The sequence below is a fragment of the Somniosus microcephalus genome, unplaced genomic scaffold (assembly GCF_052327205.1).
Source record: "Somniosus microcephalus isolate GS21.2 unplaced genomic scaffold, FLI_Smic_1.0 unresolved_chr4, whole genome shotgun sequence".
Lineage (NCBI taxonomy): Eukaryota > Metazoa > Chordata > Chondrichthyes > Squaliformes > Somniosidae > Somniosus > Somniosus microcephalus.
Genome location: NW_028225182.1, coordinates 6,531,971 through 6,547,936, shown reverse-complemented (window position 1 = coordinate 6,547,936; position 15,966 = coordinate 6,531,971).

The window sequence follows — 15,966 nt, the reverse complement described above, 5'->3', positions numbered from 1 at the left end:
CTTCTCCGTCAAACAACATCACTTCTGTCCCACACTAAAAACTCTCAATCCTTCTCCTCCGCTCGCTTTCTATTCAAGTAATTGGACAATGAATCAGTAATAAGGTTCCCTCGGGCTTTTGCTGGTGGATTTACTGATAAACCGGGTAATTGAGAGGAAACTGGAGCACAGGCAGGGTCCTTGCGACAGACCAGTCCGGCTAGCCCAGTCGGTGGAGTGTCGGATACTTCATCCCCACCTTGGGGAGTTTGCGTTTTAAATTTTGGGCTGATTTTAAAGGCGATTCCCAGCTCGGTCAATGAGTGTTTCATGTAAATGCGGTTCAACAAAATAAGAAAATCTCTCCTTGATTCCGGAATCTTGTCTCTCTCCAGCCGCCTGCTGCTAAAGATTGAACTGACTTTAATTTCACCTTGGCTCGGGGTCAGTGCGGCTCAGTGGGACTTCGGCCCGTCTCTCCCTTCACAACCCATCAGGGCCGAGAAAACAACGGGGAATTTTACACACGTGTTGTGTTCTGTAACTTTTTATAAACACTTCAGTGTATTTCACTCTGTGTCCAAGACTGTGAGGTCTTCCCTGGTGTGTCAGCTTCCGGTGTTTATAAACACTTCAGATTTCCTGATAATGTTGTTGAATCACATTTTTTGAAAGAGTCATTGACCGAGAGGTGCCGGGGGATTTAGAGCTGGGGATCGCCTGTGAAACCAGCCCAATAATTTGAAACACAAACCGCCCCTTAGATTAAGAGTCTCAGGCTCTACCGACTGAGCTAGCCGGGCCGGTCTGACCCCGCGCACTGCTTGTGTTACAAACCATGAACCAGTTTCCCCTCAATTCCCAGGTTTACCAGTAAATCGGCCAACAAAAGCCCGAGAGAACCTTATTACTGATACTTTATCCAATCACTTTAATATGTGTTTTCTGGTTAGCAACACTTCTGCCGCCGGAAAATGTTCTCCTTGTTTACTTTATTAAAACTCTTCATGATAGTGAACACGTCGACAAAATCTCCCCTTATTTTCTCTGTTCTGAGGAGAACAGCCTCTTCTTCTCCACTACTCCACGAAACTGAAGTCCCGCATCCGTCCTAAAGCGCAGTGCCCGAATTACACACAATACTCCAAAGGTTTGGTATAACTTCCTTCCTTTTGCCCTCTATGCCTCTGTCTGTAAAGCCCAGGATTCCGTTTGTTTTTCTAACACAAGACAAAATGCTGCGGATGCTGGAAGTTTGAAATAAAAACAGAATTTGCTGAAAATGCTCAGCAGCTGTGAATGGTAGGTGAGTTGGAAAAAAGCGAATTGGCTTTTAACTAGCGTATAAGGGTTCCATGGTGTAATGGTGAGCACTCTGAACTTTGAATCCAGCGATTCGAGTTCAAATCTTGGTGGAACCTGGTTCCCTCTTGTCCCAGCTGTTGTAAAAGTGATTTTATGGCAGCTGTGTGATTGGCTGCTCAGCAGCGGGAAAGTGTCGAAGCTGAAGGTGTGGATGAGAAAAGGCTGGGCCAAAATGGAATGGTGGAGATAAAATTGTCCAGTTCTTCCAATATTGCTGCTGGACGGGGTTTGCAAGTAGCCTTGAGAGGGCAGTGATGTATCGCCATTGCGGGGCTGGCCCCTGCCACAAACTCCGGTCCCGAGCCACCGACTTCATCCCAATCCCTGGCCACTGAGACTGAACCAGACAGCTTGCAACATTGGCATTTGACACTGAGATGAGCTTCTGCCCAAGATGGTCTACTTCCACCTCCGTAACATCGCCTGACTCCGCCTCTGCCTCAGCTGATCTGCTGCTGAAATCTCATCCTTGCCTTTGTCACCTCCAGACTTGACGATTCTAATGTACTCCTGGAAGTCCTCCCATCATCCTCCCTCCATAAACTTCAGCTCATCCAATCCTCTGCTGCCCGTATCCTAACTCGCACCATGTCCCGTTCACCCATCACCCCGGGTCTCACTCACCTACATTGGCTGCCAACCAGGCGACAACTCAATTTTCAAATTCTCGTCCTTGTTTTCAAATCCCTCCATGGGCTCGCCCCTCCCTATCTCTGTAACATTCTCCTGTCCTACACCCTCTGTGATCTCTGCGCTCCTGCAATTCTGGGCTCTTACACATCCCCGATTTTAATCCTTCCACCATCTGCCGTGGTGGGATTGTGAGCTCAGGTCTCCAGATCATCATGAAGTCGGTGGTTGAGGAACAGTTTGTGGCGGGACCAGCACTGCAATGGCGATCTCATCGCTGCCCCCTCAAGGCAAACCTCTCCACCAGCAAGCACTGGACAATTTTCTCCCCACCATTCCAATTCTCCTCTGGATTACTGGTCGAGTAACATAATCACTGTGCTGCCATAACCCATAATTAATTGATTGAAGAATCGTTAATGGGCAACGCAGAATCTGAACCAGGAAGAGTCAGTGAGAACAGTGAATTCAATGTCCAGTCAGGCACAGAAAGAAAAATAAAGAGAGGAAAATAAATGTTGGATTGAGAGAGAGAAAAGAAAGAGACAAAAGTAAAAACATTTTTATAACATAAAAGCTCTTCTACAACAATTTATATCTGAAGGAATGAGATTCCACACTTATAAAAATTAATTTTCAGTGCTAGGGAGGTTACTTGGTGGAAATTCAGACGACTTCAACTGAAATGGGCGGGGTTGATGCGGTGTGTGAAATATGGTGACGATCTATGGTTATTATCCGAGGCGACGCTGCAGGATCAATTAAAGGTTTCCCGCGGATCCACTGAAACCAGTCGAATGTGCAGCTTTGAGAGGGGCTTTCTGCACCGTCAGGGCAGGAAACGGGAGTGAGGGAGGGACACTGTCAGTATCTGTGCTGAGGTTGAGTCTGTGAAGAATGGTCCGGGATCAGATAATGTACAGCCTCTATGAAATATTTTATTTTATTCATATTTAATTACAATATGATTTCCTCCATTGTTCATATTTATTAAATTGCAATAGGAAAGGTTTATTTTCAGTTTGAACCGGGCACCATTTCTAGAACATAATGTTTCCCCCCAGGATCGAGCCGGAGACTTTTCGCCTGTGAGGTGAACATGATAAACCGCTACACTACGGAAACCTCTGCTTAGCTAAACATCCAGAAAGAACTGTTCAGCGAGAAGGTGAAATGCTGAATTCCAGATTCTGGATTTATTTCCTTTCACTAACATTTCTCTGACCGAAACTGCGCAAGTCAAAAACGTTCCTTTCAAAGTCATTAAACTCTTGCATTTCCATGTCGCCCCCGAATCTTCTGAAACAGATGCCTCCAGTTTTCCCACTCAATGAATGTCCCTTTGCAATTTTCTGCTCCTATCCTCACTAATTACTGTGCCACTGTCAGACTTGGTTTACGGTTATCGATCGTAGGATCTGGAATGCACTGCCTGAAAGGGTGCCGGAGGCAGATTCAATCGTGGTTTTCAAAAGGCAGTTGCATAAGTAGCTGTATGATTGTCTGATTCACTGAGATCACCTCTCGTTCTTCTAAACCCCAGGGAGTATAGGCCCAATCTACTCAATCGCTCCTCATAGGACAGCCCTCTCGTTGCAGGAATCAGTCTAGTGAACCTTCTCACACCCCATCTAAGGCAAGTTAGTCCTTCAACAGGTAACGTGACCAAAACTAAAATACGGTTTTGATCTGCTGGTAGTAAGCGAGCAAGGATCTGCGAGATATTGCAGTTTGTACAAGTGTTCCCTGGTGGTCTAGTGGTTAGGATTCGGCGCTCTCATCGCCGCGACCCATTGGTTCTTACAAAACTGTTTAATAAAATAATTCAAGTCTGTTAGACACTTAATAATTCTCTTAATCGACCCACTGCTTTTTGTTGCACACTGAAGGGAATGCTAACATGTTTTCCAGGTGAGAGCCAAACTTTAGTAACATTTTTGTAGAATCAGACAGCACAGAAGGAACCCATTAAGCCCCATCGTGCCTGTGCCGGCTCTTTGAAAGAACTATTCAATGATTCCCACTGCCCTGCTCTTTCCCCATAGCCCTGCAAGTGTTTCTGTTTCAACTACATTTCCCTTTTGAAAGTTAATGTTGAATCTATGATTCTATGACACTGTTTTTATTTTTACACGGCCTGGTTCACAGTTCTGAATAATATCCATACGCCGCAAGTTTAATTGTTGTTCAGAAGCTGCTCGACCTGTTCTGTATTTGGAGCAGTTTCCCAGTTTATTTCCCTGTGATGTGATGATTGTGGGGGCTCGGTGTGTGTAACTGGATTTGCTGCAGTCCGCCAGCAGCAGGTGGTGAAAGCGGGCCAGAGGCAGTGACTGACAGGTGAGCTAGATTTCCTTACACACCTTGGAATTCAGGAGAACCTGGTTCATGGTTTGCAGAGCAAACTGCTAAAATAAAGTGTGTAAAATGAGAAGGGAAAAAATTCATAACATGCAAAGCATGGAAATTACTGTGTGAAATGGGCCTCGGATAATATTAATGTCAATATTTTTCTGCCTGACGTGGTGGTGGAAGCAGATTCAATATTAACTTTCAAAGGGGGAGGAAATTGAAAAAGAAACACTTGCAGGGCTTTGGGAAAAGAGCAGGGCAGTGGGAATAATTGGATCGCTCTTTCAAAGAGGCACAGGCACTGTGGGCCGAATGGCCGCCTTCTGTGCTGTCTGATTCTACGATTCTATAATAAGTTATCGCAGTTTGTCTGTCACCCAGTAAACTTGTTATTAATTCCTGCAGTGAGCAACACAATGTTGTGGGTTGATTAATGATGATTGAAACAATTATAAAGGGTCTCACTGACTTGAATTATCCCTTAACACCTTCGGTTAACTAAAATCTCTTCCCCCATAGCCCCGCTGACACTCCTGCCAGTGGAAACTGTTTCCCCCATAATTTTGAACAACTCTCTTAAACCTCCCCTGAAATGTGATTAATGGAGGTCAATGTGGGCAAATGTCAATCATCCACTTAGAAAGATCAGTCTATGATCTGAAAACATTGGCAGAGAATATTTTTTTTTCTGTGAAATAGCCGGTCCTGTTTAATTTAACAGAAGTTGCCCCAGATCCCTGCTCTCACAAGCAATGAACATTTGAAAGCATTCTCCTAAAATATGATGTGTAAAATGAGATATGGGTTAAAAGTTCAGCACATGCAAGAGCAAAATAATTCACTGTATTTCGACTGTCCCTCAGTAAGCATATTTTAACGTATTTCATTCTGCAAAAGGAAGTTATTGGTTCAATAATGGTTATTAAATCAATTCTTATTTTATCACATTAGATGCATGTAATTAATTTAATAAAATTACTTCGCATTAATTAATTAAAAACGGTGATAACAGAATTAGTTCCCTAACCGGGAATCGAACCCCGGTCGCAGTGTTGAAAGGAATCGGTTATGAATCGTTTAATGTTGTCCTAGAAAAATTTCACACTGCTAAATTAAAATCACGGTTACAATGTGTTTCGATGTAACAGAGGATTGAAACTGACAATACAAACGCTAGGCAGCGCCCGCGGTAAGACAAAGGATGAGCTCAAAGATATCAGGGCCCGTGAAGTCTGGTCAACGTCAAGCCCCTCCTTTCTTATTCAGAGACGTGAAAGGGAGTCAGACGCCAAAAACTTTAATTAAAAGCACAAATACGAGTATCACTTACTTCCAAATCTTTTCACTGTAAAATTATTTCACTTTATTTCAAAGCTGATCGCGTTCAATCTGAAATTCAGTACAATGCGATTTTATGTTCACTACTGATTCTACTTTCTGTGCACGGTAAAAATAACCGGTCTTGTTAAATTTGACCAAAGCTCCCCAGATTCCTGGTGTCATCAGCAATGACCATTTTTAAACCAGACTCCTAAAGTACAGTGTGTACAATGAGATATGGGCAACGGTACAAATTATTGAACGATCGTCTCTACCTCAGTTAGCAAATCTTTCATTGTGCAAAAGAAGATTATTGGTTAATTAATGATGCTTTCCCGTGAAAGCAACATAAAAGTTTAACAGAATGCTTTCGCCCAACGTGGGGCTCGAGCTAACGAACACTGAAATGAAGAGTCTAACAGTCTGACGACTGAGCTCGCCGGGTCTAATAACTTTGAACGTCTTTGTCGCTGATTGCAGCCAGGCGCCTGGTGGCTCCGTTCCAGGGGTTTAACTTGTTCTGCAGACCAAAAGCCAGGTTCTCCTGAATTCCAAGGTGTGTAAGAAAATCAAGCATCAAAAGCCCTTTCATTAACCACAGGGCTTCAGGCAATGTTCTGATCGCAAAGCACTTTTAGACACAAAACTACGGCATCTTTCCAGCAATCTGAGAAGCAGAGTTCTCATCTTCAGTTTCTTCAGGTAATCCACTCCCCAGGTCATTACCTTCTTTATTCAGGGCTATGGGTGGAACCAAGTGCCGAGAGAGGACAGGTGGGCTGGCAATAGCAGCAATCTTTATAAACCCCAGTATATCCTGCTCTGTGTTGATAGTTTTCGGGACAGGCTCCAATTCTTCATCAATGATGACAGGTTTTGATCTCGGAAACATCTGCTTGTCAATATCTCTTGCCTATTTCCCGGTGTTTCCCGATTCTGTCTGTCTCTCTGGCTCTGTTTATTCTATGTGTGGCCAACTGCCGGTTGATTTTGAATGAATAACTGTATTTGTGAATAGCAAAATTAAATACATGAGGGCATCAGGTGCTTCTCTCCCTGACAGTGGGGAAACAGTGAGACAGACTTTAGAGCAAGGATCTGGTTATTGTGAAACAGCAAAGAAAATATTAACTCCGGGATTATCCAAAAAAACGATGACCTCGACGTGATTTGAACACGCAGCCTTCTAATCTGGAGTCAGACACGGTACCGTTGCGCCCCGAGCTCCACAGTGCAAACAGCGATGTTTGTATATATACACGTTTCACAAACACTGTTTCATTTCTCCTGCCTTGGAGTAATGAACGGGCTTTAAAATCCCCGCCCACTCGAGTCCCCCGGGTGTCAGACAGCATCAGAAGCGGCGCTCACCTGTCACTCACCGTCTCACGCCCGCTTTCACCGCCTGCTGCCGGCGGACTGCAGCAAATCCAATTACACACACCGAGCCCCCACAATCATCACATCACAGGGAAATAAACTGGGAAACTGCCCAAAATACACAACTGGTCGTGCAGCTTCTGAAAAACAATTAAACTTGCGGCGGGAAACAATATTCGGAATTGCAAACAAGGCTGTGTAAAAATATAAACTGTGTGTGTGAGCCGAGGCCCTAAGCGCTGGAATTCCCTCCCGAAACATCTCCGCCTCTCTTTCCTCCTTTAAGACGCTCCTTAAAATCTACCACTTTGACCAAGCTTTTGGTCACCTGTCCTAATATCTCCTTATGTGGCTCGGTGTCAAATTCTGTCTGATAATCGCTCCTGTGAAGCGCCTTGGGACGTTTCACTGCTTTAAAGGTGCTACATAAATGCAAGTTGTTGTTGTTATTTATATGTGTGTGGTGTTTATATATAAAATGGGTGTTTATAGAATAAGTGCGATGCTGTGCACGTGTGTCAGTTGTAAATAGTGGTGAACGGTTATTTTTCAGACTGGAGGGAAGTATACAGCGCTGTTCCCCAGGGATCGGTATTAGGTCCAATGCTCTTTCTCATATACATTAATTACCTGGACTTGGGTATACTGGGCATAATATCAAAGTCTGCAGATGACAGGAAACTTAGAACTATAGTAAATAATGAGACGGAAAGTAACAGACTTCATGAGGACATCTACAGAGTTGTGAAATGGGCAGAGACACAGCAGATGTAACACAGAAGTGTGAAGTGATCCATTTTGGTGGGATGATTGAACTGAGGCAATATAAACGAAATGATACAATTTTAAATCGGATACAGGAACAGAGAGACCTGGGGTGTATTTATCTATCTCTGAAGGTGGCGGGACAAGTTGAGAATGCTGTTAAAAAGCACACGGGATCCTTGGCTTCATTAATAGAGCCAGAGAGTACAAAAGCAAGGAAGTAAGACTGAGCCTTTATACATCATTGGTGAGGCCTCAGCTGGAGGATTCTGCGCACAACATTTTAGGAAGGATGTGAAGGCAGAAAAGATTTACAAGCTTGTTTCGGGGGATGAGAGACTTCAGTTAGGTGTATAGATTGAGACGTTTTCGTTGTTCTCCTCAGAGTAGAGAAGTATTCGATGAGATTTGATGGAGGTGTTCAAAATCAGGAGGGGTCTAGCATGGGCAAGGAAACCTCCTGCTGATTACCACCTACCGCCCTCCCTCAGCTGAAGAATCAGTACTCCTCCATGTTGAACATAGATACATAGAAGATAGGAGCAGGAGTCGGCCATTCGGCCCCTCGAGCCCGCTCCGCCATTTAATGAGATCTTGGTGTGGAGATGCCGGAGTTGGACTGGGGTGGACAAATGTAAGAAGTCACACAACACCAGGTTATAGACCAACAGCTTTATTTGAAAACACAAGCTTTCAGAGCGCTGCTCCTTCGTCAGGTGAAGTGGAGAAATGCATAAAGACACAGCTTATATAGTCACAGAATAATGTCAGATGTTTACAGGTAATCTTTCCAACTGCCATTTATCACACCTCGGCAGAGAGATAATCACAGCAATCAAAGGTGTGAATGGTGTAAGCTGTGCCTTTATGCATTTCTCCACTTCACCTGATGAAGGAGCAGCGCTCCGAAAGCTTGTGATTTCAAATAAAGCTGTTGGACAATAACCTGGTGTTGTGTGACTTCTTACATAATGAGATCATGGCTGATCATTCAAATTCAGTACCCTGTCCCTGCTTTATCCCCATATCACTTGATCCCTTTAGCCTCAAGAAATATATCCAACTCCTTCTTGAATATATTTAATGAATTGGCCTCAACTTCCCTGTGTGGCAGAAAATTCCACAGGTTCAACACACTCTGGGTGAAGAAATTCCTCCTCATCTCAGTCGTAAGTGGCTTAGCCCTTAGCCATAGATTGTGACCCCTGGTTCTGGACTACCCCGCCATCGGGAACATCCTACCTGCATCTAGTCTGGCTAGTCCTGTTAGAATTTTATAAGTTTCAATGAGGTCCCCTCTCATTCTTCCAAACACTAGCGAATATATGCCGAATCGATCCAATCTCTCCTCATACGTCATTCCTGCCATCCCAGGTATCAATCTGGTGAATCTTCGCTGCATTCTCTACATGGCAAGAACATCCTTCCTCAGATAAGGCGACCAAAACGGCACACAATAGTCAAGTTGTGGTCTCACCAAGGCCCTGAACAACTGCAGCAACACATCCTTGCTCCTGTACTCAAATCCTCTCGCTATGAAGGCCAAATTACCATTTGCCTTCTTAACCGCCTGCTGCACCTGCATGCTTACCTTCAGCGACTGGTGCACAAGGACACCCATGTCTCCTTGCAATTCCCCTTCTCCCAATCTATTGCCGTTCTGATAATAATCTGTCTTCCTGTTTTTGCCACCGAAGTGGATAACCTCCCATTTATCCACAATATACTGCAATTGTCATGCATCTGCCAAATCACCTAACCTGTCTAAATCATACTGGAGTTTCTCTGCATCCTCCACACAGCAGAGACACTCACCTAGCTTTGTGTCGTCTGCAAACTTGGAGATATTACATCTAGTTCCCTTGTCTAGATCATTTATATATCTTGTGAATAGCTGGGGTCCTAGCACCGATCCCTGCGGTACCCCACTAGTCACTGCCTGCCACTCAGAAAAAGACCCGTTTATTCCAACTCTTTTCTTCCTGTCTGCCAACCAGTTATCTATCCAAGTCAGTACATTACCCCCAATCCCAGGTGCTTTAAATTTACACGCTAATCTCTTATGTGGGACCTTACCAAAAGCCTTCTGAAAGTCCAAATACACAACATCCTCTGGTTCTCCCTTATCTATTCTACCAGTTACATCCTCAAAAAATTCCACTGGATTAGTCAAGCATGATTTACCTTTTGTAAATCGATGTTGACTTTGTCACTGTTTTCCAAGTGCTCTGCTATTACATCTTTTATAATTGACTCTATTATTTTCCCCACTACCGATGTCAGGTGTACCATTCCATAATTCCCTGTTTTCCCTCTACCACCCTTTTTAAATAGTGGGGTTACATTAGCTATCCTCCAATCCATGGGAACTGTTCCAGAGTCCATAGAATTTTGGAAGATGACCAGCAATGCTTCTACTATTTCTAGGGCCACTTCCTTAAATATACTAGGATGTAGATTATCAGGCCCTGGGGATTTATTGGCCTTCAATCCCATCAATTTTGCTAACACCATTTCGCTACAAATACTGATTTCAGTCAATTACTCCCTCTCATTACACCCTATGTTGCCCGACATCTCTGGGAGGGTATTTGTGCTCTCCTTTGTGAAGACAGAACAAAAGTATGTATTTAATTGGTCAGCCATTTCCTTGTTCCCCATTATACATTCCCCTGATTCTGACTGCAAGGGCCCTATGCTTGACTTCACCAATCTTTTACTCTTCACATATCTATAGAAGCTTTTACAGTCAGTTTTTATGTTCCCTGCAAGCTTACTCTCAAAATCTATATTCCCCCTATTAATTAATCCTTTTCTCCTCCTTTGCTAAATCCTAAACTGCTCCTAATCCTCAGGTTTGCTGCCTTTTCTGGCCAAAATATATGAACACCACTTGGTGCTGGATCAGGTTAGCACAGCGCGCCGACATCAGAACCTGGCCACTGACAGGAATACCACTGCGGGCCAGGTTTCAGATGTCGGCGCGCAGGGTGAGCGCACATCGGGGGCTTGCACGCGCGGCAAGCCCCCGACACCAAGTTCTGGGCCATTAATCGCAGATTAAAATGAACAATAGATGTAACATCTTTGAAAGAGCTATCCAATTAGTCCCACTCCGCTCCTCTTCCCCCATAGCCCCGCTGACCCTCCTGCCAGTGGAAACTGTTTCCCCCATAATTTTGAACAACTCTATTAAATCTCCCCTGAACTGTGATTAATGCAGTTCAATGTGGGCACGTGTCAGATCATTCACTTTGGGTCTAAGAAAGATCGGTCAGTGTTTGGTCTGAAAAAACTATGTCAGAAAATAACTTTTCTGTGAAAAAAACGGTCCTGTTTAATTTAACAAGAGTTTCCCAGATCCCTGCTCTCACAAGCAATGAACATTTTAAACTATTCTCCTAAATTACAATGTGTAAAATGAGATATGGGTTAACAGTTCAGCACATGCAAAGAGCAAAATAAATGACTGAAGCTTCGACTGACACTCAGTCACAATATTATAATATTTTTCATTCTGCAAAAGAAGGCTGTCGGTTAATTGTGATTAATTAATGGTGATTAAAACATTTCTTATTTTTTCACATTAGTTGCATGTTATTTATTTACTCAAATTTCTTCGCTTTAATTAATTAAAACCGGTGATGTCAAAGTTACTTCCCTACCCGGGAATCGAACCCTTCACACTTACGGATCAGTATAACTTATTGAATCATGTAAAGGTGCCCTCGAAAAATATCACTCTGCTAAATTAAAATCACGGCTGCAATTTGTTTCGGTGTAAAATAAGGGGATTGAAAATGTCAAAAAAAAACGCCAGGCAGTGCCCGCGGTGAAACAGGGCTTGAACTTAGAATTAAGTTGGTGCTGCGAAGTAACCGCTGAGCTAAAGCTGACGCCGATCAAAGGGCGAAACACCGCTCAATATAAAGGATGAGCTCACAGATATCAGGCGCAGTGCAGTCAAATGTCAAATCCCTTGTTTCTTATTCAACAGAGGAGGAAGAGACATGAACGGGAATCAGAAGCCACAAACTTTAATTAAAGACACAAATACTTACTGACAAATCTTTTCACTGTCAAATTCTTTCACTTTATTTCAACGCTGACTGCGTTTAATCTGAATGTCAGCACCATGGGATTTTAAGTTCAGAACTGTTTCTATTTTGTGCGCATGGTAGAAATAACCGGTCCTGTTCAATTTGAACAAAGTTCCCCAGATTCCTGGTGTCATCAGCAATGACCATTTTAAACCAGACTCCTAAAGTACAGTGTGTAAAATGAGATATGGGTAACAGTACAAATTATTGAACTGTCGACTCTCCCTCAGTTAGTATTTCTTTCATTGTGACAAAGAAAATGATCGGTTAATTCATGAGGCTTTACAGTTAAAGCAACAAACAAAAAGTTTAACAAAAACCTTCTACCAACGTGGGCACGAACACAGGAGCCTGCTACCGACTGAGCTCGCATGGCCTGATCACTTTGACTATCTATTATCACTGATCAATAGTGGCACAGTAATTAGTGTGGATGGGAACAGAGAGTTGCAAAGGGACATTGATTGAGTGGAAAAACTGGAGGCATCTGATTCAGATTCGGGGGCGACGCGGAAATTCGAGAGTTTAATGACTTTGAAAGGAACATTTTTGACTTGTGCAGTTTCGGTCAGAGAAATGTTACTGAAAGGTAATGAATCCAGAATCTGGGATCCAGCATTTCACCTTCTCGATGAACAGTTCTTTCTGGATATTTAGCTAAACAGAGGTTTCCATATTGTAGTGGTTATCACGTTCGCCTCACAAGTGCAAAGTCCCCGATTCAATCCCGGGCTCAAGCATTATGTTCGATGAATGGTGCCCGGTTCAAAACTGGAATGTAAACCTTCCCCATTAAAATTGAATAAATATGAAAAAGGAAGAATTCATATTGTAATGAAATATCAATAAAATAAAATATTTCATAGAGCCCGTATATTATCTGAGCCCACACCATTCTTCACAGTCTCAAACTCAGCACAGATACCGAGAGTGTCTCTCCCTCACTCCCGTTTCCTGCCCTGATGGTGCAGAAAGCCGCTCTCAAAGCTACACATTCGACTGGTTTCAGTGGATCCGTGGGAGATCTTTAAAGAATCCTGCAGCGTCGCCTCTGCTAATAATTATAGACCGTCACCATATTTCACACACCGCCTCAACTCCGACCAGTTCAGTCTAAGTCCCCTTTTTAACAGTCTTAATTACTGCCAAATAACCTCTCTGGCACTGAAAATATATTTTATAAGTGTGGAATCTCATTCCTTCAGATATAAATTGTTGTTGAATATTTTTTATATAATTAAAATGTTTTTACATTCTTCTATTTTTTTTCTCTCTCTCTGAATCCAACCTTTATTTCCCTCTCTTTATTTCGCTTTCTGTGCCTGATTTGACATTGAATTCCCTGTTCTCACTGACTCTTCCTGGTTCAGATTCTGCGCTGCTCATTAACGAATCTTCAATCAATTATTTATGAGGTAGGGCGGCACAGTGAGTTTGTTAATCGACCAGTATTCCAGAGGAATAGTGGAATGGTGGGGAGAAAATTGTCCAGTGCTTGCTGGTGGAGAGGTTTGCCTTGAGGGGGCAGCGATGAATCGCCATTGCATTGCTGGTCCCGCCACAAACTGTTCCTCAGCCGCAGACTTCATGATGATCTGGAGACCTGAGCTCACAATCCCACCACGGCAGATGGTGGAAGGATTAAAATCGGGGATGTGTAAGAGCCCAGAATTGGAGGAGTGCAGAGATCTCAGAGGGTGTAGGGCTGGAGAAAGTTACAGAGATAGGGGGAGGCGAGTCCATGGAGGGATTTGAAAACAAGGAAGAGAATTTGAAAACTGATTTGTCGCCTGAAGGGAGCCAATGTAGGTGAGTGAGACCCGGGGTGATGGGTGAACGGGACATGGTGCGAGTTAGGATTCGGGCAGCAGAGGATTGGATGAGCTGAAGTTTATGGAGGGAGGGTGATGGGAGGCCTTCCAGGAGTACATTAGAATCGTCAAGTCTGGAGGTGACAAAGGCAAGGATGAGGGTTTCAGCAGCAGATCAGCTGAGGCAGAGTCGGGCGATGATACGGAGGTGGAAGTAGACCGTCTTGCGCAGAAGCTCATCTCGGGACAATTACCAAGGTTGCAAGCTGTCTGGTTCAGTCTCAGTGGCCAGGGATTGGGATGAAGTCGGTGGCTCGGGAACGGAGTATGTGTCGGGGACCAGCACTGCAATGGCGATACATCACTGCCCTCTCAAGGCTACTTGCAAACCCCGTCCAGCAGCAATATTGGAAGAACTGGACAATTTTAACTCCACCATTCCATTTTGGCCCGGCCTTTTCTCATCCACACCTTCAGCGTCTACACTTTGCCACTGTTGAGCAGCCAATCACACAGTTGCGATCAAAATTTGTTTTATTTGTCCCCAGCTGGGACAAGAAGAAACCTGGTTCCACCGAGGCTCAGATCGCTGGATTCAAAGTCCAGAATGCTCACCATTACACCATGAAACCCTTATACAGCATTTTTGAGGCCAATTCGCTTTTTTCCAACTCGCCTACCATTCACAGCTGCTGAGTATTTCCAGCGAATTCTGTTTTTATTTCAAACTTCCAGCATCCGCAGCATTTTGTCCTGTGTTAGAAAAACAAACGGGATCCTGGGCTTTACAGACAGAGGCATAGAGGGCAAAAGGAAGGAAGTTATACCAAACCTTTGGAGTATTGTGTGTAATTCGGGCACTGCGCTTTAGGACGGATGCGGGACTTCAGTTCCGTGGAGTAGTGGAGAAGAAGAGGTTGTTCTCCTCAGAACAGAGAAGATAAGGGGAGATTTTGTCAACGTGTTCACTATCATGAAGAGTTTTAATAAAGTAAACAAGGAGAACATTTTCCGGCGGCAGAAGTGTTGCTAACCAGAAAACACATATTAAAGTGATTGGATAAACTATCAGTAATAAGGTTCTCTCGGGCTTTTGTTGGCCGATTTACTGGTAAACCTGGGAATTGAGGGGAAACTGGTTCATGGTTTGTAACACAAGCAGTGCGCGGGGTCAGACCGGCCCGGCTAGCTCAGTCGGTAGAGCCTGAGACTCTTAATCTCAGGGGCGGTTTGTGTTTCAAATTGTTGGGCTGGTTTCACAGGCGATCCCCAGCTCTAAATCCCCCGGCACCCCTCGGTCAATGACTGTTTCAAACAATGTGATTCAACAACATTATCAGGGAATCTGAAGCGTTTATAAACACCGGAAGCTGACACACCAGGGAAGATCTCACAGTCTTGGACACAGAGTGAAATACACTGAAGTGTTTATAAAAAGTTACAGAACACAACACGTGTGTAAAATCCCCCGTTGTTTTCTCGGCCCTGATGGGTTTTGAAGGGAGAGACGGGCCGAAGTCCCACTGAGCCGCACTGACCCCGAGCCAAGGTGAAATTAAAGTCAGTTCAATCTTTAGCAGCGAGCGGCTGAAGAGAGATAAGATTCCGGAATCAAGGAGAGATTTTCTTATTTTGTTGAACCACATTTAGATGAAACACTCATTGACCGAGCTGGGAATCGCCTTTAAAATCAGCCCAAAAATTTTAATCGCAAACTCCCCACCGTGGGGATGAAGTATCCTACACTCCACCGACTGGGCTAGCCGGACTGGTCTGTCGCAAGGACCCTGCCTGTGCTCCAGTTTCCTCTCAGTTCCCCGGTTTATCAGTAAATCCACCAGCAAAAGCCCGAGGGAACCTTATTACTGATTCATTGTCCAATTACTTGAACAGGAAGCGAGCGGAGGAGAAGGATTGAGAGCCTTCAGTGTGGGACAGAAGTGATGTTGTTTGACGGAGAAGCGACACAATCTCAATCAGTGCAGAGAGAGGTGAGTCAGCGGGTCACCTTCTCCCTTAACACATCCTTCTGACTCGCAGCTGACAAACTGAGCAGAGCTTTCGGGACTGTAGCAATTATTACGCTCGACTTACACACGAAATGCCCCCGGTTCCGCTCCAGGGCGGGATGAATGATTTTGGAACTTGCTCCAGGTGAACCTCCAGGGGCGAGTTTCTCCCCCTGTGTAAAAGCGGCGACAATTGTCGGTCCCTGTTAAACTGAACAACGGCTGCACCAGATTCCCGGTGTGATAAACACTGAA